This window comes from Mirounga leonina, unplaced genomic scaffold (assembly GCF_011800145.1).
Source record: "Mirounga leonina isolate KUSES-001 unplaced genomic scaffold, KU_Mleo_1.0 Mir_169, whole genome shotgun sequence".
In the NCBI taxonomy this organism is placed as follows: Eukaryota; Metazoa; Chordata; class Mammalia; order Carnivora; family Phocidae; genus Mirounga; species Mirounga leonina.
Window position 1 is genome coordinate 19,240,771 of NW_023270431.1, and position 25,180 is coordinate 19,265,950.

At 39.4% G+C, this 25,180-nt stretch overlaps 1 long non-coding RNA gene across 4 annotated transcripts; it reads right to left on the reverse strand.

Moving 5' to 3' along the window:
- On the reverse strand, positions 1-25,107 carry LOC118017361. Of its 4 annotated transcripts, XR_004681127.1 has the most exons (5): positions 25,002-25,087; positions 24,815-24,917; positions 21,173-21,264; positions 15,818-15,909; positions 1-121 (listed from the first exon to the last, which is right to left on the reverse strand). It is a non-coding gene; the product is annotated as an uncharacterized LOC118017361 (long non-coding RNA). The 4 variants fall into 4 exon arrangements; XR_004681126.1 differs by lacking the exon at positions 24,815-24,917 and having other exon boundaries at positions 25,002-25,107; XR_004681129.1 differs by lacking the exons at positions 1-121; positions 24,815-24,917 and adding an exon at positions 9,599-9,638 and having other exon boundaries at positions 25,002-25,107.
- Between the last annotated feature and the right edge of the window lie 73 nt (positions 25,108-25,180).

Consider the following 25,180-nt stretch of genomic DNA (forward strand, 5'->3'; position numbering starts at 1 on the left):
TAAATGCTCCACTAAAGACATTTTATTTTTAAAGATAAAAATTTCTTGATTGGAATTAAGTCCAAAAGAGAGATCCTTGCTTCTTCCTTAATCATTAGGGAGATGGTAAGATGAAATAACACTGTAGAGACAAAAAGTTTGGATCAGGTTAAAAAAAGTTTAAGAGGAGTTGTATCATTTATATTAAAAAAAAATTGTCTTTGTATTTTCAGCACATTCCAGGGGTGAGGGTACATGGACTAGTCTGATCATATTCCATAATTCAAAAGTCAATTCATTTGATTACCAAAATTTAATAGTGGTGTTATGTATCAAGTTAGGTTTAAAAGTACATATCAGAACTACGGCATTACCCCTGGGCTTTCACTTTCTACATTATATATTACTGAAATTTTGGAATACTTTGTAATGATCATACACTTCATTTATAATTAGAAAACAAACAATATATTCATAACTATGTATGTGAAGTTTCCATTAGAGAATAGCATTGTGTTAATTCCCTAGAAAGGTTTTATTAGGTTCTTTTTCAAAATGAAAAATATAAAGAGAGATTATAAAAGTTTGAAAAGATATGAAATTTAGAAAAAAGAAAAAATCACCTATAAAGCTCCCATACTCACACAATTGTTACTAATGGTGATGATGTGTTTCTTTTCCTTCTTTTTTCCTATATATTGGTGAGGTTGTTTTTAAGTGATCAGATGGTAATGTTTCTTAATCTTATTTAACCCACAAGAACAGGAACATTTTCTTCCTATGGATCCAGTTCCTTGTTCTGGCCTAGATGGAATGGTAGGTCATGGAATGTTTACCTGAAAAGATCTTACAGATCATCTAGAAGTATCCAAACTCTCATCTTATCTCCCAGGAGGTAAAAATCTTTATCTTCCAAATTTACTGTTTTGTAGATGGGGTCATATTAACAGTTACTAGTTCAGATTCTATGGCCGCTTTTCCCCACCTGGTCACACAGGTCAGAAAAGTTTCCCCAAATTCTTTTGGGAGTTCAGGCAATGTTTTACATAGACTCGGAGCACAACCAGTCAGCTCTCATTTCTTTCCTCTTCCGCAGCTGTAACCTTGGTAGGCCAGATCTTGCCGACGGCCTGCTGCCTTCCCGGGCGGCTGCCATGAAGGATCCGCAAGCGCTGACAGGCCAAAGCGGTGGGTGGAGAAGCAGCTTGGAAGGCCCCCTTCTCTTCTCCCAGGAGAGGGCTCCCCAGCAGTGCCATTTGTGTGCTATGTCTTGGCACCCTTGCTCCTGAAAATGTGTTTCATGGACTGGCAGCATTTGGTGGACTTACCAGAAATGCAGAATCTCAGGCCCCTAAACCAGAATCTGCATTTTAACAAGAACCCCAGGTGATTTGTATTCAAATAAGAGTTTGAGAGGCACCTATTTAAAGCACCTCCCTGGGATTAAAGCATGAATTCAACTGGGGTAAAGGGCAATGTTGGGTCAGAGAACAAAAGTGACAAATAACAGGACTTTTGATAATGATGCCTTCCCTTTAATGACCTTATCTTTGTGACTGGGCCCAACTTGGAATGCTTGTGTACTTCTCTTAGAAGAGCTCTCCCTTAGGAGACGCCCTCCCTCCTCACTGCCTCAGAGAGATAGACCTTTTTTTTGGGGGGGGGGGATGGAGTGGCTGAGTGACGGACACTGGAGAGGGTATGTGCTATGGTGAGCACTGTGAATTGTGTGAGACTGTTGAATCACAGACCCGTACCTCTAAAACAAATAATACATTATATGTTAAAACAAAAAAAAAAAAGATAGTAGGAAGGGAAAAATGAAGGGGGGAAAATCAGAGGGGGAGAGAGAGACTTTTGGTGACCTGTCCCTTCTTTTTCAATTCAACTAAACATGGCTGAGCCTCGAACTAAGAATCCACCAGACTACAGGAAATTTTACACTGTTGCACATGTAAAATATATTTTTATTTAGTCAATTTTGATTTAGTACCTATCATTTACAAAATATTCCATGATGGGCTGTGGGAATACCAAAGTAAGTAAAAGTTTGTACCCTCAAAGGAGGCAAATAAGCTTAGGATGGGACAAGTAGGGACTTTTGGGGACAGTTTGAGGAAAGAGCCGAAAGGTTCCCAAATGAAGCAGTCTTACTGCAGTTTGGAGAAGCCACTGTTATATCTTGTCCCTACAGCCTCTGCATGCCTGTTCTCCAGGTGAAATGCCCTGCTTCCATTTCCATTTCTCTACATTCTTACCCACCCTCCAAGGCCAAGTTCAAATGCCAACTTATGAATAAAATCTGCCCCAATCCTCTCAGCTAAATATGCTTTTGACACTTTATAACTCCCATCATATCCTGCCTTGAGACAAATTATGTGTGTTGAGGCCTTATGGGGTGGGGGATGTATCATTTGTAGGCAAAGAATGTATTGTAGTCAGTCTTCTCAGATTCCCCAAAGGACCTAGCATGATGTGCCATAAATAGTTTTTGAAGAAAGAAAAAAATTAGATGTAATGCAGCTACTCCATTAATGTGTCCCTATTCAGGAAGTATGTCAGCTTCCTAAAGTCACTGTCAAAGTGAACAAGAGGGAGAAGGCTGACACTGCTGGGATAATTAGGAGGATTATGCACCTTCCCCCCAATTTTCCTTTGGTCAGATTGGTTCTTTCACACAGAAAGAACATCCTCATTGGTAGATTAGTAGCTATTAATCTCAGCTGAATGGAATTTCATCTAGTTGTCAGCTGGATAGAAGTGGGCTAGCTATGTTGCCTGTTAGTATTTAAGAAGTCTCCTTCCTTAATGGAGAGCACTTTTTATGCCTGGTTTTCTCTAAAGCTGAGATGGCATCCCAGGCTCAGAAACCTCTCTGTGAGGCGTGTAGGGTTGCTGTTAATTATGTAGCATGTTATGAGCTGAACGTCAGTGATGCTTATTTTACGATGGTTAGTATGGGTTCTTGAGGCATTGTGAGAGAGGTTTCAACTCTGATTTGGGTGATGACATATCTTCTCTATTCTTAGGAATGGTGGTTATGGCTGTTTTTGTGGTTTGATACTAGATGAGCCAGTAACATAGTGGCTAGGGTTTTGCTGTGTTGTGACCCAGTGATTCAGAGCTGCGATGGCAAACTATGGGAGATGATAAGGAGAATCACAGTTCTTTCCAGTGGTTTCCCAATGCTATATGGGCATCAACTATGTGGGAAGACTGAATAAACAATTTTTCATCCATAGTATTTTAGAGTTAATGTAGATATATTAAAATTGATGAAATAGATTGATATTTAAAATGTCAATTTATACTGGACTTCTGCCAGGAGTCCACATGATTACTGGAAATAAGTATGAACATGTCAGGTTCACAAATCTGACCACTAAAAAGGCCATAATGGCCGAAAATTAGGCACCAGCATAATGAGACAGCCCGAGCCTCTGGAAGTCAAAGGACAAACTAGGGAAAGAACAAAGAAGGTCTCTTTTGGAAAAACACAGAAAAAAAGAAGTGAGCTTGTATAAAATTTCCAGTCTTGAAATTCAGCTTCTCTCACCTCCATTCTGTTGCCATTCTCACCCCCTGTTCCAGACCTGTTACTATGATGAAGAGTCTGATGCACCTGTTTATGTCCCCTTTTTCCAAGACCAAGCAGAAGTGAAGAGAGCACATGCAAAGCAGTTCATAAAATACCTAAAAGAGCGTCAGAGTAAAATCTGCCTTCCGGTGACTAAGGTGACTGTGTAACTATGATGATCTCCACGGGGCTTTTGCTGGGTCTAGAGAACTCAATGATTAGTTGCTACCTAACTTGTAAGGTTACTTGTTTTCTTTTCTTTTCTTTTTTAAGATTATTTATTTGAGCAAAGAGGTGGGGGAGGGGGAGAGAGAGAGAATGAGTAGGGGGAGAAGCAGAGAAGCAGAGGAGGAGGGAAAGAGAATCTGAAGCAGACTCTGCTGAGCGTGAAGCCTGACGTGAGGCTCAATCCCAGGACCCTGAGATCATGACCTGAGCTGAAACCAGGAGTTGGATGCTTAACTGACTGAGCCACCCAAGCGCCCCTGGTTACTTGTTTTCTTCCATGGAATTATAGCCACTGACTTTGAGGGCAAGCATATATCTTCTTTGTAACTTCTTCATATTATTGTGAGTAAATCATAACCACTAAATGCTTGTTTGATTTTGTTTGTTTGGGTTTTCTTTCTTTTTTAAGTTTTTATTTATTTCAGTAATCTCTACACCCAATGTGGGGTTCAAACTCACGACCCCAAGATCAAGAGTGGCATGGTCTTCAGACTGAGCCAGGCAGGCGCCCCTTGTTTGTTTTTTTTAATGGACCAGCAGCACCAGCATCACCTGGGAACTTAATAGAAATGCAAATTCATGGACCCAGTGGGACAAACTGATTCAGATTCTCTAGGGGGTGGGCCCCAAGGAGTGGTAGCTTAATAAGCTTGTCAGGTGATTCTAATGCTCTGTGTAGTTTGAGACGCTCTCTCCTAATGGCCTCTTCCTAAATGTGTTAGCATCTTATATTGGATCTTTAGTCTAATTCAGATACATTTCAGGTATTTAATATGGCTGAGTCTCCAATGCAGTAAAACAAATTCTTTTTCACTAGGACATACACTCCATAGAAACAGTTTAAACCTTAATTGGGGGGTATTATATGTAGAAACATCCCTAGTTACCTGATGGGTTCTTTTAACTTTAGCTTTATAAAGAGAACTAAATGCCTGCTAGTAACAGAACTGAACCACCATCACAGAATTCCAAAGCTAATGTAATAGTGCATGTAACTGTGCTGGTGGTAACCAAGCTTTGTAACACATTAAAATTACCTGGTGAGCTTTTGGGCAATCTTGATATCAAGTTTGTACTCCGTATCAATTAGGCCAAAATTTCTGCAGTTGAAAGCCAGACATGAGTATTTAAGATGCCCTGCTGATTCCATTGTGCCATGGTGTTTGGAAACTACTAGCCTATGTAAACCCAGTCATAATCCAACCCAGGGTGTAGGGTGTAACAAAGCTTCTGAGGTAGAAAAGTGACTCCCTTGTTCTCTTCAACAGAGGCCTGACATAGAGTACTGGGGAACTGACCTGCAAGCTATAGTGATTGCTCTGGAGATGGAAAAAGAGATACACAAGCACCTGCAAGAGCTGAAGAGCTTGGCTTCTAAGAATAGTGAAACTAATGTAAGTAGTTAATTGGTTCTGAAAGCAGGGTTATCTTTCACTTCTAATTATGACCTACTTCTAAGACATGGGTCCAAAACAGTGGATCACCCAATCTGTGCTTGTTTCTCCCCAAGGAAGTATATGAACTTATTTCTGGGAGTTGGTTGATGTGGGAAGAGTAGATGTGTTGGAGGAATGCAACTCAACACAAGATGGAGAAGACTTTCCAGGAATAATGCACTCTGGATAATTAAACAAAATAACTTCTGTTGCTGGCTTATAAATCTCCTAGACCAAAAGTGCCTAAATTTTAATGGACAACAGAATCACCTGGAGGACTTACTGAAACAAACTGCTGGGCCCTATCCCCAGAGTTCCTAATTCAATTGGTTTTATGTGGTATCCAAAAATGTGCATTTCTTTTTTTATTTTATTTTATTTTATTTTATTTTATTTTATTTTATTTATTTGAGAGAGAGAGAGAATGAGAGACAGAGAGCATGAGAGGGAGGAGGGTCAGAGGGAGAAGCAGACTCCCTGCCAAACAGGGAGCCCGATGCGGGACCCAATCCCGGGACTCCAGGATCATGACCTGAGCCGAAGGCAGTCGCTTAACCAACTGAGCCACCCAGGCGCCCCAAAAATGTGCATTTCTAACAAGTTCCCAGGTGATGATGCTACTGGCCAGGGGCCACATTTTGAGAACCACTATCCTTGAGTGCCCTTGCAAAACTGAGTATTAATGGTGACTTCTTATCCTATAAACTTTTCTGAAGTCTTCTTGGTTAATGAACACTCTACCTTATAGTGGTAATTTTCTTACCAATCCCCTGCCTTCTCTGAGTCAGTGGAAAAAAAAATGTCCTAATAAAAGTTATCAACCCTTGGACTCACTGAGGAGTTCTAAAGAGCTACATGTGACTAAGTCTTACACCAGACCACTTAAATCTAAAATGGGATCTGGGTGCCTACTCAAAACCTCCACGTGATTCAAATAAACAGGGTGAAAAACCATTGCAGTAGGAGCTCATTACTTAATCTGTACTTTTGATGAGATGCCCCAACACTCATAGTCATTAAAAGTGGGTATTTGTATTCACCTGGAGGTCTTGAATGTCTTAGATCAGTGCTCTTTGAATTTCAATATGCATATGAATAGCCTAGTGCTGTCTTAAAATCTGATTTCTTAGGTCTGGGTGAGACTTGAGATTCTGCATTTCTGACAAGCTCCCAGGGCTGCTGGTCCATGCACTCACTAGAAGTTGGTAGCAAGATCTAAGGTTGTATCCCATTGCAGACAAGGTCTTTACTGAGTCCTTCCCTGTCTTTTTTTTTTTTTTTTTGTATTGTATTGTAGCTCTTAGAATTCCTGAAAAAGTTCTTGGTTAAACAGAAGAGGAACATAAAGTATCTGGAATACCAGCATAGCTATCAGAAGGAATTAGAAAGGCTGACTGCAGAGGAAGGCACATCTGAAGAGCCTGCAGAAGCATCAGGCAGAGGCTTAACATCTGAAGGCAAGACATCAAGTCCTCCATTGTTGTAGTTCCCAAAGGCAGCTACTTAAGAATCTTGATCTCTATTTGACAGAAGATGGCTTTCCTTTTAATCTAGTATCCCAATCTTCACTGTTATGCATGGAAATAAATTTGGTTTTGCATTACAGTTTTGTGTTAAAGAGATTGCTATTGGAGTACAAGAGGGTTATTTCCATCACTGAGAGTTTGGTGAAAGCTTCTCAGGGATGGGGGGGAGGGGCACATTAGACTTGAAGAAGGAAAACAAACAACAAAAAAACCTTCCCTCATTGTCCCAAGACACCCAGATGCACAGTCAGGATTTGATAAATTCAACCAGTCCAAGTGGATACAGTAGAAATTAAGTAATTTCCTTAGGTCTTATTAAAGCTCCCCTCCCCCTTAGCTTGTATACATATTTTAAGTTTACAAAATAGTAGGGTTTTCTAATTAAATACAAAGCTAAACTTGAAAACAGGAGCTCTTGGTCTAGAAATGGTGGCTGCTACCTAAAAGTGGATAGTGGACAGTGGACAGGCAGCTGCAGCCCAAGTGTCCTTTCATAGCTGGAGGTAAACTTAGGGAATTGGAGGGTACAAAAAGGAGTATCTTTTTTGAAGCAAGAAAAAGTAGTCCTAAGAACCAGTTAGATACCATGGGGTAAAAAGAAATCAAGTTAACAAATAGACTGAATATTCAAACATAGCTAATCAAACAAGTGATTTAAAAGTAAGCTAAGAAATTCTCAGCCAAAGGAATAAAGAAATAGTACTTAAGATGTTAAGACATGCAGTTTCAACAAAAGATCTAATTAGAGCTCCAGGAGGAAAGAGAAATTGAGGAAAAAAGATCCATGGTAGTGAAATTTTAGAGCATGAGGGATAAAAAAGCTCCCCATAAAGGATATCACTTACAAAGAATGATAACTGACATATTAATAACAGCTTTCTCATCAATATTAGATGAAAAGAGAACATTGAAAAAAATCCTCAAAATGCTGATGTGGACAATAAGCATTCAGGCTGAGTTCGACCTACTCAGACATAAAAATATTGAGTTCACAGAAGCTTCTAACCTAAAGAAGCCCTTCACTGTGAGTGATACTGTTTTAATGGCAAAAAAGAAAGGGATACAGGTCCAGTGTAATCTAGCTGATATTAGTTAATCTTGCATAGTACTTTATGCTTTAGTAATTCCAGTGAGGAAGGGCATGTCCCCTGGCAATAATCAACCACATAATAGGCTTCTTTACCTACCTTTTCACACCTTTTCTACAACTTCCTCTTTTTGAGAACCACTGGGGTGCCTGGATGGCTCAGACGGTTAAGCGTCTGCCTTAGGCTAAGGTCATGATCCCAGAGTCCTGGGATTGAGCCCCATGTTGGGCTCCCTGCTCCACAGGAAGACTGCTTCTCCCTCTCCCGCTCCCCCTGCCTGTGTTCCCTCTCTCGCTGTGTCTCTCTCTGTCAAATAAATAAATCAAATCTTTAAAAAAAAGAGAGAGACAACCACTGCCACGATTAGCTTGTCACTACTAGAGAATTACTAGTTCACAAAGCATTCTTGAATAAATTCCTACTTTTATAATTATTACTAACATATCAAATTTTATGCCTATTAATAATAGATATTCACATTAAAATCAGGAATAAGACAAGACTGCTTTAACCTCAACACTACTTTGTATATTACTGGATGTTCTCAAGCAGGGTTTCTCAATCTCAGCACTATGGACATTTTGAGCCAAATGACTCTTTGTTGTGGGGAGGTGTCCTATACATTGTGAGATGTCTTGCAGCATCCCTGGCCTTTATTTACCAGATAGTTGTGACAATCAAAACTGTTTCCAGACATGGCCAAATGTCTTTTGAGGGGCAAAATCACTCCACTTGAGAACCACTATTCCAGACAACATAAAAGAAAAACTAAAGGAAAAGAAGCTATATCTGTTTAAAAAGACTTACTTAATGAAATATGATTATAACTAGAACTGAAAAAGTATTATAACTTATAAGAAAGTTTAATAATGTTGCTGGATACAGGATAAATATCTACAAAACAACCTTTCCAATATATAATCAGTAAACAGAGAAAACATTAAAAATATATTTATTTGTAATATCCACAAATACATAAAATATCTAGGCATAATCCTAACAAAAGCAATTTGAAAACTATATGAAATAAAAATGCATCCTGAAAGAGATAAAATAATGAATTTGGATAATGGAAAGAGGAGAGAAAGACTAAGTTTGTGACACCTCCCAAATCAATGTACAGGGATTAAACCAATTTGAGTCATAATCCCAACAGGATTTTGAGGGCTTGGACAATTTAGTACTAAAGAAAAAGCTTCATCATGAGAAGAAACATGGGAACATACATAAAACTTGTTTAACATCATTGAGAAATACAAACCAAGACCACAAGGAGATACACTCACTACATACTCATCAGAGTGGCTAAAACTAAAATAGCCACCAATATCATATGCTGGCAAGGTGATAAAACAACTGAAGGTCTCACACACTGTTGGTGAGAATGTAAAGTGGTGTAACCACTTTGGGAAAAGGTAGGGCATTTTCTTGTAAAACTAAGCATATATCTACCCCATGAATTTTGGGAGAACACAATTTAGCCCATAGCAAATGATATTATTGACTAAAATTGTGTAGAGAAAGCTATAGAGAAAAGAGAGTAGGAAGAAGTTACAAGCTAACTCACTTGATGCTCATAATAGGAATCAGTAGATACTGTCTGAATAAAGAAGGTTCTAAGGGTATTATACAAAAGTCTAATTGTAAATGGAGCGCTGCATAGCACAGTCAGTTGGCACCTGACTTGATTTTGGCTCAGGTCGTGGTCTCGGGGTCGTGGGGTCGGCCCTGTGTCCAGCTCTGTGCTCAGCATGGAGTTTGCTTGGCATTCTCTCTGCCTCTCCCCCCTGTGCGTGCTCTCTCTCTCTCTAAAATAAATAAAAGAAATAAATCTTTTAAGAAAAGTCTAATTATAAAGGCAGGCACTAGAATAAAAATATATTTAGAACTATAATTTTTAAAATAATAGTCTCCACATTGAAAATGTATATAAATACAATATTCATATGTACATTTTAACCCCTTAAGTTAACCCTTGTTTTAGTCCTAGCTCTAATGTTCACCCCCCAGTCTTTTTGATGAAGTTTTGCCTGATCATCTTTTGGTTGAATGAATTTTGTTCTTTGGGAGATGCTTCAGTAAGACCTAATGTGGACAGTATTCCCTGAGGCCTTGAAGTTGCAGAAATTTTTGCTTGTAGCTTTGACACTTGAAAGACAGCTTGAATGGATTTAAAATTTTTGGCTCAAATTTTCTTTCCTGAAGTATCTGATAGGTATTGTTCCATTTGTTAGCACTGACTGTAGCTGTACCAACTTGGCTTTCTTTCACTTAGAAATGACAGAATATTTTTGCCCAGATGCCCAAAATTTGCTACTAGTATTAGTAGGGTAAGTCTAATGTTTGTATGATTGGTGTTAGTAGGAAGTCTTGGTGTTGGTCATTCTGGGAAAGTTCTCTCATATCTTGAATGTGCCTTTTAATACACAAATTCAAGTCATTTCAGAGCATTTTATAATATATGTTTTACTCTATTCTTTTGGTTCTCCTACAATGGAACAACGCAAATTAATTTTATTTTGAAAAGTTTTGCCTATCTTTTATAACTTTCACTTTCTCTTTTAAAAAACCTTTTTGCTTATTTCTCTTTCACTTTCTTCACTCTTACTGTGTGTGTATATTTTCTATTTTGTGTTACACTTTCTAGAGTATCTATTTCCTCTTATGCTCCTTATAATTTAGTCTTTATTTACAAAATGATTTTGTCTGTGTCTTCTATTTCTTCTTTTTTTTAAGATTTTATTTATTTATTTGAGAGAGACAGAGATAGTGAGAGAGAACATGAGCAGGGAGGAGAGGGAGAAAGAGACTCCCTGCTCAGTGGGGCTCGATCCCAGGGGCTCGATCCCAGGACCCCAGGATCATGACCTGAGCTGAAGGCAGACGCCCAACTGACTGAGCCACCCAGGAACCCCTGTGTCTTCTATTTCTTTCCTAAATTTTGCTAGTTAATCATTTCACATACTTCATTGACTGGCTATAACCTTCCCTTTGTTGGCTCTGTCTTCCCTGAGTTCTTGCATTTGTTTTTTTATTGTTTTCTTTTCTGGGATTATGATTTATCCATCTTTATTCATGTTGGGAGGTTGTGTTGGAATATTCCTCTGCTTTGGAGCAATATTTTTCTAATGAGTATTTGTAGTCTGCAGGGAAGTTTTGTATAATTTTCAGTTCTTTTTTGGTCTTTTGTTTTCCTAGAGTAGCTCTCTTTGGATCTAGTTCTAGTTACATAATTACTTTGCTAATCATATTTGGATGAGTTGGATTTTCTCACTTAGAGGATCTTTTGAAGTGAAGGAAGGAGTAGCCAGTTTCTCAGTTAAAGGGCTCCCACCTCTATTACTACGATCAAAGCCACTTTGGGGACCAAGCCTCACTTAAATTTGAGATCCTAACTTGATTCAAAAAGGTCCCTATCATCAGCTCCAAGCTTCTACGGTGTCTTCACCACGTCTGGTGAAGAAGCCACCTTCACTGGAGAATCCTGCTTCTGATTGCCACTTTCTAACTCCCCTTTCTTGTAGAAGTGCTATTTTATAGGATCTGCCACCTCTGTGTGAGTCCTCACCCAAACACGTTCTAAACCTTCTGTCTTCAACTGTCTCATCACCGCTGCCCTCTTTGATCACAGCAGCCATCACTGATGAGCGGCCCCATCCTTTGGGGAGTGAATATTTACTGTTGGTTTCTAACATCTGGCACTCCTAGAATTCTTCTGCACACGCTGTTCTCAGAAACACTCATGGCACTGTGTGGTTTCCTGAACTAAGCCTGCTGACTTCAGATGATAAAACCAGTTATCATTCAGGATACATCAAAGGAGACGGTGGAGACAGAGAATCCAGTACTGATACATATCATAATGCACACACACACACTGATATGTTTGCTTCTCAACTGAGCAATACCTCTTGAGTGCAAAGCCATATCCTTTGTCTACTAAAGTAAGTTCAGGAATAGGAGTGGGCTGGCGAAAGCCCTTCTGGAACTATAAGGTACATAAATGGAAAAAGGCAAGGCTCTATAAGGAATCACAAAGGCCACCTAGGTTGGAGGAAGGCAGTTGATTCTGTGACTACAGAAAAGAGAGAGAGTGCATTAGAAAAAATTCAACATCACTTAGCCTAGATTGCTATTCTAGCCCCTTCTCACCTACAGGAAACTCTTAAAAATAGATGATCCAGAAATTTCCAACTCAAACAATAATGAAAAATATGAAAGAATAAAGAGGGTGGGGGAGAGCATTGGCATGGCAGCTATTAGATGCTATTAGAAAAAAAGAAGGGAAAATGAAACATAATTTATTAACATATGAATACTTTGGCATGGAACAGTTGAAAACCAATAAAAAAACTTTTAATTTTAGCTATTCTAGTGGGTAAGTACATCCATTTTATTATAGTTTATTACTATTGAAGTATAATTGACACATGATGTTATATTAGTTTCAGGTGTATGACACATTGATTCAACAATTCTATACATTACTCAGTGTTCGCCATGGTAAGTGTAATTACCATCTGTCACCATACAACATTATCACAATATTATTGGCTATATCCCCCATGCTGCACCCCCATCTCTGTGACTTATCTATTCCACAACTGGAAGTTTATACCTCTCCATCCCCTCCATCCTATTGTAGTTTTAACTTGCATTTCCCTGATGACTCTGAAAAGCTAATGCTTAAAACTGTTAGAAAAGAATATCAGAGAATGACTTTACTCTCTGCCTTGGTTCTCTGTAGGGGCAGAACTGAGCCTGATTAAGAGAAATATCACAAATGCAATCTGTTAGAAGTGCAAAACACAGACACTGAAGACCCTCCAGTATCCTGCCTGTTAGAGATATGACCACAGGGTCACTGAATGGATGTTCATTGATGCTCGCAGATATTACTGTTACTATTATCATTGTATTTACCTTAAGCCTGAAAGATACAAGAGCAATTATGCCTTTGCAAACAATTTTCCTGTGCTTCTTTTTAATTCCCAGCAAGGTGATATTACTTAAAATAAATTTCTTAAAAACACTGTGAATAGGTTCTTAAATATCAGAAAACAAGACTGCTAGATTTTGTACCTCTTCGGTCATATTAAATCAGATCAATTAAACAAGTGTTTATTGAGCATCTTCTATTTATCATGGACTTAACTTAGATCCTGGGAATACAAAATTAAGTAGGACTCGCCACTGAGACATGCACAACCTAGTAGAGAACACACATATAATGTAAATAATTAGAATTCAGTTGGGTAAAGGCATGAATAAAAGCTTGTATGAGGCAGAGAAGAACACAGAGAAAGAGCAACCATTTGTGCTAGGAAAGAGGAGATATGGCTTCTGATCTGGACTCAGAGTTCAATAGAATGGGAAGGAGGAACAGAGCATTTCCAGACAAGCCAATGGTATACGGTCAGATCACAAAGTGCCTGTTATGGCACGTTAACATGCTTGGGTTTTGTTCTTCAGGGGATGGGAAAGCAATGAGGAGTTTAGACAAAGATGTAAAATGATCAGATTTGCAATTTAGAACAACGACCTTGTAGTACAGTCACTGATGGTGTTGCTCTTTTTTTTTTTTTTTTAAGATTTATTTATTTATTTGAGAGAGAAAGAGCACAGGGCAGGAGGGGCAAAGGGAGAGAGAGAGAGAGAGAGAGAGAGAGAGAGAGAGATAGAGAACCTCAAGCAGGATCTGCCCTGGGTGCAAAGCCTGATGTGGGGCTCAATCCCAGGACCCTGGGATCACTACCTGAGCTGAAACCAAGAGTTGGACACTTAACTGCGCCACCCAGGTACCCTTGATGATGTTGTTCTTGACACTGCTGTGTCTATCATGTGGTAAAACAAATAAGTAATTATGTTGGTGTTTTTGAGAACTGGGATTTCCTGTGTGGAATAAAGGAAAAATAAATGTAGGATCGATGAGGTTAAGTAAAAATCCTATAGATACTTAATTATGAATATCAGAATGAGCTCATGATGTAGTGTGATCATTATACTATGGTTATGTATAAAATAAGAACCATTATCTTTTGGAGACAAACTGAAATATTTATGAATGAAATGATAAGATTAGAAAGGGGGAAGAGAATGTGATAAAGATGAAACTAGCTTGGTTATTCCTAACACTGGGCGATGGGGTCCTTGGGAGTTTATCATACTATTCTGTATATGTTTCAATAATAACTTTTAAAAAAATCATTGCTTTTATTTTTTTATTTTTATTTTTAAAGTTCAACTTTTTTTTTTAAAGATTTTATTTATTTATTTGAGAGAGAGAGAATGAGAGAGAGCACATGAGAGCGGGGAGGGTCAGAGGGAGAAGCAGACTCCCTGCCGAGCAGGGAGCCCGACGCGGGACTCGATCCAGGGACTCCAGGATCATGACCTGAGCCGAAGGTAGTCACTTAACTAACTGAGCCACCCAGGCGCCCAAAAACCATTGCTTTTAAAGGACAATTTTATTTCCCTAACATCTGGATTGGGGGAGGCCAATTTACTATAACCTCCAAACACTGACGTTGGCACCCTGCATTTTTTGACAAGGTCTCCATGTTTCTGTCTCAGAGCTCATTGTAACAGTCATCACCCCAATGTTCACCCCACTGTGCTTATAGAGGTGTCAGAGTTTGGAGAACTCGTCATTAGCCCTCAAGTTGCTACAGTTCATCACCAGACCCAAAGATGTCTGGTTTCCTGTTTCCCTTAAGTAAAGCACAGTCAGATTGCCACCAGCAAATGGGCTACTGGAGTATTTAACTACTGGAGTAGTTCTTTCCTGTATAATTTTTCTAAAAGATAAGCAGGTTTCTAGAGAAGGCCAAAAAGTAGCCCAAACACAGATGTCACTGATGTCTCCAGCTTTGTGACATCCAACAGAGAGGCTCTCACATACCAACCATGTCAGCTGGCTTCCTATGTTGTTGCTTTCCCTGTGTGGCTCTAACCAGCTCCATCTCGTGCCCGAATACTCGTGCATAACAGACTTTACTGAAGATTTGGGGCTAATGAAATGGAATTACAGCGAAGCACAAAGAAGTAACCAATTTACAATAGAATATCAGCTGTCTCACTGCCCCTGAGCCTCTGAGCTGTCTAGCCATCTCTAGGTGGGGCTAGGCCTCTCTGTTCCAGGATTTCTCCAACATCTGAGTATCTGGATCTCCATCACTCACTCAAGAAGAAACCAAAAATTGTTGTTTCTTTAATATGCAAATTACTAAAGTCTTCTTTGTCTGAACCTGACCTAGAGGACCAAAATCTGTTCACATATTTTCCTAAACAGATGTGCAACTGTCTTTCTAATAGGAATTCTGCCTCCCTCCTAGTCTAACAAACTCAAACTCTGGCTTACCTCCCAGGATAACAAGCATTTAAACTAACTTTTTTTTTTCTTTTCCTTACACAACATTTCTGCTTAAACCCGAGTACGCACTATGACTTGCTTTACACTTTGATGTAATAAAATGAGATTGTGCTGACTCTGTACATAGAGAACAGGTAGGTGTGAGCAAACATACCCACAGTAAACATCCCCAGAAACCAAGTTGCTTTTTACTATTTGCTTTGTGTTATGTTTGTTGACTTAAAATACTGTCAGGAAGGGAAAAAATAAACTTCCTGTGCTGTGACTGATTTTTAGTCTTTGTTATAGTAAGTTAATCCACTGTGAAATCACAAGTATAAACATAGATGGAAAAACCACTTAAATGTGCAGCTTACCAAAAAGCATAAAATGATGGTAGATGCATGACATGGTTTAAAAGCCATTTGGAGGCAACAGGGTAATAATAATAGCAGCCAACATCTCCTGAGTACAACTGATGTACACACCCAAGTGTTTCATATTAATGCACTTAATTTACTTTGACTCATCCTAAGTGCTTTTTACATTTAATCCAAGGAACAACTATTTGATGGAGGTTCTGTTATTAGTCTCAACCACAGTGAGGAAACCAAGAAGGTCAAGTAACTCACCCAAAGCCATCTGGCTCCAGAGCCTCCACTCTTAATCACCATCCCCTAACTGCCTCAGTGGTAATCAGTCAGGCATGAAGATCCTCAATGATCTGAATGAGAAATAAGAGCAGGTAATCTCGGGCACCTGGGTGGCTCAGATGGTTAAGCGTCTGCCTTCGGCTCAGGTCATGATCTCAGGGTCCTGGGATCGAGTCCCGAATCGGGATTCCTGCTCCTTGGGAGCCTGCTTCTCCCTCTGCCTCTCTCTCTCTCTCTCTCTGTCTCTCATGAATAAATAAATAAAATCTTTAAAAAAAAAAAAAAAAGAGCAGGTAATCTCTTGGGCCTTTGTTCTCTAGGGCTATGTAGTCTTTTATCCAGTCCCTTCTACGTCTGCTTCTTTCTGTCTCTCTTTGCAGTGTCTCCACTTTCTTAATTCATGGTCAACTGAGTCCTCTCAGCTTGATGTGTCCTTCACTGAAGAATCAGCAAAGACTGACCAATGGCTTTGTATTCCGACTCCAAAGTTCTAGGAAAAAAGACTTCATTTAGGCTGAGAAGTCCGGGATCCCTTGCCCCTGGGGACAAACAACTGCAGCCATGGAGGAAAGGCAAGGTCACATGTCATAAAAATGGTTGCCCGGGTTCATGGAAACCAGTTTTCAGAGAAGTGTATGGGTTGGCAACCTCCTTCCCAAATGCTTGTATTATTACACTGGTGTGTGTGTTCACTGTATTAACATTCTTTGCATATACAGGTTCGTTTGGGTTAAGATCATAAGAATATTTGCAGGCAACTTACCCTTCCAGAACAAACCTTTTTGTATTCTTCCATGACCCAACAAATATAGAATTTGTATAGACTTAAGATAGAAATCTGCATTCGTTTTCTGTCACTGCGGCAAACTACCATAAACTGGGTATCTTAAAACAACAGAAATTTATCCTCTCACAGTTCTGTAGGCCAAATATCCAAAATCAAGGTCTTGGCAGGGTTGGTTCTCTCTGGAGGCTCTGAGGGAGAAACCATTTTATGCCTCTTTCCCCACTTCTGGTGGTGGTTTGCAATTCTTGGCATTCCCTGGCTTGTAAATGCATTGTTCCAATCTCTGCCCCCATCTTCACATTCCTTCTTCCCTGTATTTCTCTTCTATCTCTTATAATTTTCACTGGATTTAGAGTCCACCCTAATCCAGTATGATTTCATCTCAATCTTTTACCCTAATTACATCTGCAAAGACTCTTACTCCAAATGAGATTCCATTTTGAGGTTCTGGGTGGACATGAACGTTGGGTGTACATGATCCGACCCACTACCACATCCGTAATGCCTCTCTGTGACTAAGACCCCAGGAGTCCCACTCGTCCCTCCAAATTGATTTGTTTTACTTTTACCAAACACTTAACATGTGGCAGGCACTGTTCTATCACAAATAATAGCTCATTTAATAGTTGTTATAAATTGGTATTGTTTTTCTCCTGGGTGGTCCCTCTCATGAGTGAAAGGCTGACCACCTGCCCTCAGCAGCTGGCCCAGGGCTTTGTCTGTGGTCACTTTGATAAAGACCCACAGGAGACCCAGCTGCAGCTGCCCGACACTGACAGTCCATGTGGGCTCTCACTTAGAAGTAAAATATCACCTCCTGGAGAAAGCGAAGTAAGAGATTCAGGAACCCTACCGATGAGATTTAAGATTTTTTATGTAAATATCTCCACGGAAAAAAAGCGGCAGGACAGGTCCCTGAGGAAAGAAAGAGAGGGATAATAATGAAGACAGCTGAGCAGCCCTGGCAGGAGGCTGGAACAGCTGAGCGGTGCCATGCAGTGTTCATAGTGTTCAGCGATGTTCCCTGCACTTCAGGGACAGTCTGGACGACGTGCCCCACCGGGTTTTTCTTCATTGCTGCTTGTGTCTCCTCTCCTCCCCTCAGACCCAGAGAGCCAACTCTTCACTGAGGTGCTCAGCTGGACCGAATACTTTTTAGTATTTGTCTGTTTTGTTTTAAAATACCAAGAGGATCTATAACATAGTAAGCTGGGAGCCAAATACGAATCCAACAAATGAAATTTTATTTCCTTTTAGCGGAATAACCAACCTAAGAGTTGGCATAATACTGGAGCTCTCAGTTTACTTAGAACTGATTTTTATTAGCCCTGGGGATGCAATGCTGTGTTTTCAGTGTGTTTACGTCTTCAGGAAGCGTAGGTGAGCTGAAATCTCCATTCTGGAGGCACTCCAGAATGTGTAGTGCCTTGTGGTCCGCCAGAAGGATTAACTGCCAACAGGTGACAAAGGTACATTTCATAGAACAATGAATGGATAAAAATGATTCATGTCACAGAATCAAGGACTTATACATGGTAAGAATATTACCCACAATGGGAAGAACTGAAAGCTGGGATAAATTATGACGCCCTCTGTTCCAAATACAAAGGAATGGAAAACTGCCGCAACCCAAAGCAGGCAAGACTCCTACTGAGGCCTACATCTTTCAGGAATGAAGTACTATATGGTGACTAACAACATAAATAAAAAAATAAATAAAAAATATTTTTAAAAAATAAATTCACTGGGTGTTATATGAAAACAATGAATCGTGGATCACAACATCAAAAATTAATGATGTATGGTGACTAATGTAACATAATAAAATAAAATTTTAAAAAAATAAAGAAAGAAACAAAAAAATTAAAAAAAAAAAAAGGAGTCATAAATACCAGCTACAACCAGCAGGACCAGTCAGAAACAAAGAATACCATGGCCATGAGTATTTACTCCTTATTATTAAAGAATATTAATATGGAGCATTTCCTTATTGTTTATCATGAATAAAACTGTACATATGTGTGGGTATCTTTGTTTTCTCTCTTATTCTCGTGTCATGTAATATAAGACGTATTAACTTCACATCACAGTAACTTTTTAATTGATGCATATAAATATTAATTTTACATAATAGTATTTAAGTTGCAGGATATCAAGGTAAAGAGTAAACATGATGCAAGTACTCTACCTCCTCTTCTGAGGAAAAGGTTAGTGTCGTTTTGGTTGTATACAGTATGCTTGTATCTTGTTAGGCAGAATTATGACATTGTTACTGGCTTTATTTTGAGATTAAGTATAATTTAAGGAGATGGGTGTGGGTGCCAAGTTCATAAGGGGTGGATCTGTGATGGCTAGTTTCATGTATCAACTTGACTGGGTCATGCAGTACCCACATATTTAGCTATTGTTTTTTCTGAGTGTATCTGTGAGAGCATTTGTTGATTGGCTTAGCATTTGAATTGGTGGACTCAGTAAGGCGGATTGCCCTCCCCAGTGTGCGTGGGCATCATCCAATCCACTGAAGGCCTGAATAAAACAAAAGCCTTGGGGTAAGTAAAAATTTGCCCTTTCTGCCTGAGCACATGAGCTAGACATTGATCTGTCCTCAGAAAGACTTATGCCATCAGTTCCCTGGAATTCAGATTTTGGACTTGAACTGAACTACCCACCGGTTTTCCTTGGTCTCCAGCTTTCAGATAGCAGGTTGTGGGACATCTCAGCCTCCATAACTAAGAGATAATCCTTCATAGTAAACCTTATAATATACATTGGTTTTGCGTTCCTGGAGAGCCCTGATTAATACAAAGTATCCCTTTTTTCCTTTCTCCTACTTAATAATATTCCATATAGATACTTCATATAATTATCTGGTCATATAAACTGACATACTCTAACAACTCCAGATTGGAATAAAATCAGTCCATACCTAAATTTTTACTTGCCTTTTGGGTTAAAACAACAACAATAACGAAAAACATAATGGCTAATTTTTTTCAAATAATACCAAAGCAAGGGAAGTTACCTTAGAATAGACACATGTGTACCATACTGACAGCATTTTAAATAAATATAGTCTACCTTTTTGGAAATAATTTTGGTATCATGTATTTATGCAGTATTTCCAATTATTTTCTTTGGCTTTAGAAGACACATTTTGGGGCGCCTGGGTGGCTCAGTCGGTTAAGGGTCCAACTCTTGATTTCAGCTCAGGTCATGATCTCAGGGTTGTGGGATTGACCCCCAAGTAGGGCTCCACACTGAGCGTGGAGCCTGCTTAAGATTCTCTCTCTCTCTCTCCCTCTGCCCCTCCCCACACCTCTCCCTTTCTAAAAAAACAAACAAACAAACAAAAGACACATTTTGTTGGAATTAACCTAGACCTTTACTTATGGGGCATGGTTTTGTTCTTTTTGACCTTTACTTATGGGGCATTGGTTAGTTGGTGGATAATTTATCTTACCATATATATAAGTAGAGCAATTTAGTTTTGAGAACTATCAGGAGACCTAAGCCTGACAGATCTTTTTTTTTTCTTTTTTTTTTTTGAGAAAGAGAGAGAAAGCCTGCATCCTCACAAGTGGGGGGAGGGGTGGAGAGAGAGGAAGAAAAAGAATCTTAAGCAGGCTCCACACCTAGCCCACACAGGTCTCTCCAGGCAGGGCTCGATCTCACGACCCTGAGACAGCCACCTGAGCCAAAATCAAGAGTCCGACGTTTAACAAACTGAGCCACCCAGGCACCCCTAAGCCTGATAGATTCTTATTACATTTCACTTGTGAACTTTTCTTTTCTTTTTTTTTAAAGATTTTATTTATTTATTTTAGAGAGAGAGAGAGAGTGAGAGAGAGAGCGCAAGAGGGGGTAGGGTTAGAGGGAGAAGCAGACTCCCTGCTGAGCAGGGAGCCTGATGTGGGACTCGATCCCGGGACTCCGGGATCATGACCTGAGCTGAACGCAGTCGCTTAACCAACTGAGCCACCCAGGCGCCCTACTTGTGAACTTTTCAACTTCCAATTCTCTTATTTAAAACTTAAAAAGTGATTTCAAGAAAAAGGTAAAATCTTAACCTATCTCCACAGTACTAACTGAATTAGAAACCCAGCAGAAATAAAATATAAGAGTTCATGATATTACATAACTGTGTTTTTGTTTTTTGTTTTTTGTTTTTTCAAATTAGCCATGGTGGAAGAAGAAAGCATTCTCTTCCACTTTTTGCCATTAGCTGCCCTGTCTCCCTACCCTTGATTATATTCAGGCCCTTGATAGCAAACTGTCAATTCTGGCTGGAAAGGGGAAAAAAGAGAAGTAGAAATTTGTAGTTCAGGGCTGGCCATTCTAAAATTTTCATGCCTTTGCCTCAAGCAAGAAGGAAGTTCTTGCTTCCTCCAAGAACTTAAGCTTGTTAATGATGCCGTAGCTTGGGGTGGGTGAAAGCCTCCATAGAAGGATAGAAAAGGACAACACGGAACAAAAGTCCCAGTGAGAAGTCCAGCTCTGTCAATGATTTTAGCAAGTCCTGTTACCTTTCTAGGATCAAAAGTTCTCACCTATAAAATGAAGAGGAGATCTGGTTCATCTGCTCTCTTCTTACCCCTTTCCTGCTGTGACACACATAACAGATGATCATCTCATGATCCCACTGAGAAAAAAAAAAAAAAGAGAGAAGAAATGGTTTAGCTCACAGACATATCCACCTGAAAACTATGTCCACATATGAGAACGGTCTTCTTAAGAATGTCTATATAATGGGTATTATTATTGTTAAAAAAAATAAACAAAGCTTTTTATATGTTTGAAAAATAACTGAGGAAAATCCAAAACATTTTCAGAGACATACAGCAAAAGGCAAGCAGATTTGTTTATTTATTTTTTATCTGTTTGTTGTTGGTTTTGTTTTAACATAACATGAGGGGCTATAATATAGTCCACTGAGAGTCAAATAAGAGGTCAGCAAATGAACTTTATTTCCATCTAGTAGAGTAACCAATATAGAAGTCTATCCTTATCTACAGTCTTGCTGTCCCCAGTTTCGGTTACCCATGCTCAACAGTGGTCCTGAGGCAGAGGATCCTCCTGAGGAGTGGTCAGAAGGTCAATGGTACCTTAAGGCCATGTTACAATGGCTACCATCGTCATTCTCCTCACTTCGTCTCAACACGTAGGCATTTTATCATCTCACATCATCACAAGAAGAAGGGTAAGTAAATATTTTTAGAATGAGAGAACATTCACATAAGTTTTATTACAGTATATTGTTTTAATTGTTCTATTTTATTATTGTTAATTTTTTACTGTGCCTAATTTATAAATTAAACTTTATCACAGGTGTGTATGTAAAGGGAAAAACCTGGTATATATAGGGTTTGGTACTATGCCCAGTTTCAGATATCCACTGGGAGTCTTGGAACATATCTTCTGTGAGTAAGGAGGGGAATACTGTATAATGGTTAAGGGAGGCCTGTTTTTTTTTTTGTTGTTGTTGTTGTTTTGCATTTTTTTATTTTATTATGTTATGTTAATCACCATACATTACATCATTAGTTTTTGATGTAGTGTTCCATGATTCATTGTTTGCGTATAACACCCAGTGCTCCATTTAATACGTGCCCTCCTTAATACCCATCACCAGGCTACCCCATCCCCCCACCCCCTCCCCTCTAGAACCCTCAGTTTGTTTCTCAGAGTCCATAGTCTCTCATGGTTCGTCTCCCCCTCCTATTTTCCCCCTTCATTTTTCCCTTCCTACTATCTTCTTCTTTTTAACATATAATGTATAATTTGTTTCAGAGGTACAGGTCTGTGATTCAACAGTCTTACACAATTCACAGCGCTCACCATAGCACATACCCTCCCCAATGTCTGTCACCCAGCCACCCCATCCCTCCCACCCCCCACCACTCCAGCAACCCTCGGTTTGTTTCCTGAGATTAAGAATTCCTCAAATCAGTGAGATCATATGATACATGTCTTTCTCTGACTTATTTCGCTCAGCATAATACCTTCCAGTTCCATCCACATCATAGCCTGTTTTTGACATGACATTCCTAAAAGTATTTATAAGCTTATGGGCTAATCACCATTTATCTCACAAGGAAAAATAGAAATAATTCTTAAACTTTTCTTTGAAAAAATAAACCTTGATATTTTTAAGCCCTCTACTCCAAGGTAAACCAAACTGAACTGATTTCTTTATGCCTTTGCATATTTAATCTTCTGAGATGACTTTCTAAAAGGTAATAGTGCAAAGAGCATGTTCTCCTTGAAGCAGTGTTGTCTGGGACAGCGGTTTAAAAAAAGCTTGTGTGATGATGAGAATCTGAGATTTGGAGCTGGAGACCTGGGGTTTGGTCCTAAAGCTGCAGCTCACTGTGTGCCCTCAGGCAAATCACCTGACCTCTGAAGTTTGGGTTTCATTTTACGATAATCACAAGCAATCAGCCGCACCTCTCAGAAATACAGTGAAAACAAAAAAAGCTAGTGATTTTTTTTAAAGAAATATCATTTTATTACCTTACAGAAATACAGTAATAGTAATTTTTAATTCTAACAATGCATCCTTGATTTAATCAATAAAGAAGGTTCAGAGGTGTCTGGGTGGCTCAGTCGTTAAGCGTCTGCCCTCGGCTCAGGACATGATCCCAGGGTCCTGGGATCGAGCCCCGCATTGGGCTCCCTGCTCCGCGGGAAGCCTGCTTCTGCCTCTCCCACTCCCCCTGCTTGTGTTCCCTCTCTCACTGTGTCTCCGTCAAATAAATAAATAAAATCTTTAAAAAAATAAAATAAAAAAATAAAGAAGGTCCATTTTTAGTCGGCATTTATTTTTATGCAAATGGAAACTATTGTAATACTTGAAAATAGTTCTCTTAAATTGGTTAAACATTTCCCTCTGAAAATTTGTTTAGATTCTCTGTTTAGCAAACTATAATGCAAAGCTAAATGCCTTCAGCTTTGTTCAATTCACACAGCAACTTCTTAATGATAAATATATTGTTACTGGATGATAAATGCTATTAAGATGTTTTCCTATTAGTTTGCACTTTGAGAGCAGATACTTATTATAGATAGAACCAACCTTCAGGCCACACCTGAAATTTCTTCCTACTGACTGGAATCGTGGGAAATTGCTCAGAAGTGAAAATTTAATGTTATTTAATGAGATCCTATTAAGCACTTACTGTATACTTTGAAAGATTCAAGATAGGAATTAAGACATTGTTTTAGCCTTCAAGATTCTCATAATCTGATTGCCACAATTTACTCTGGAGTCTTACACTCCTCAGTGCCTAAAGCAAAAGTCACATTAATACCACCCCCCACTTTTTTAAAGCCAATTCTTTTTTAAGTACATAAGATGAAGGTAACAGCTAAATAACAAACAGAAATGGGCATTCACAGTCTATACAATTTGTAACCTCATCTAGGAAATGGGATGCTCATACTTTTATTTTTTATTTTTGGGGGGAGGGATGCTTATAACTTTTAAAGTCTTTGGTATTGGGCGCCTGGGTGGCTCAGTTGGTTAAGCAACTGCCTTCGGCTCAGTTCATGATCCTGGAGTCCCGGGATCGAGTCCCGCATCGGGCTCCCTGCTCGGCAGGGAGTCTGCTTCTCCCTCTGACCCTCCTCCCTCTCATGTGCTCTCTCTCATTCTCTCTCTCTCAAATAAATAAATAAAATCTTTAAAAAAATAAAGTCTTCGGTATTGTCTTGTTTGCAGATGTTATCAACATCTTTATAACAACAAGGAAAGAGTGAACTGTACCACACACAGGGAAAACAAGGAAGAAAAGGAAGAAAAGTAAAAAAAAAAAAATTACTATTTTTATTCTTTTTTAAATACTAGGTTATAAAAATGTATTTCATTTTAGTTTAATCGAGAGCTAGCAATACCTCATCCTTAAAACACTTGCAGAAAAATTCTTAGCCTACAGGGAAGAAATAAGGAAAACTAGTTGAACTTTTCCGAAATTATAAAGTACATCTGATATTAGCCACTCAACTACATCAAATCAAGAAGAGGCTGGAAAGACCAGCAAGATACGTGTGAACTCCAAGTTGGCAGTGCCATTAAAATCGGTGCACTATTTCTATCAACAGAGAACAAGAACCCTAAAAGAGTCATAGCTTTCGATCTATTGAATCCACTATTAGAAATTTATCTTAAAATAATAAAAGCTATTTATACCCACCTTTGTAAAACAGTGGCATTTATAACGGCAACGCCCTGGAAACGTCCAACTGTGCAGCCGCATACAGTGGCTGATTGCAGAATGACAAATGACAGGAGGGAATCTGTGCAACCAGTCACACAAATAACTCTTTAATATGAAAGTATACTTTTATTTTTAGCAGTTTCGGGAAATATAATTTACTTACCATAAATATCCGTTCGGGGTTTTCTGCCCTGGCCCGCGCCTGGCCGCAGGGCCCGGGCTCTAGTCCCTCCGCGGCGAAAGGGGGCGTCCGCACCCCCGCCCCCGCGACGGCCCCCCACCCCCACCCCCGCGAGCCTCCCGCTCTGGGCGCCGCCCTCCGCCTCCGCCTCCGCCTCCGCC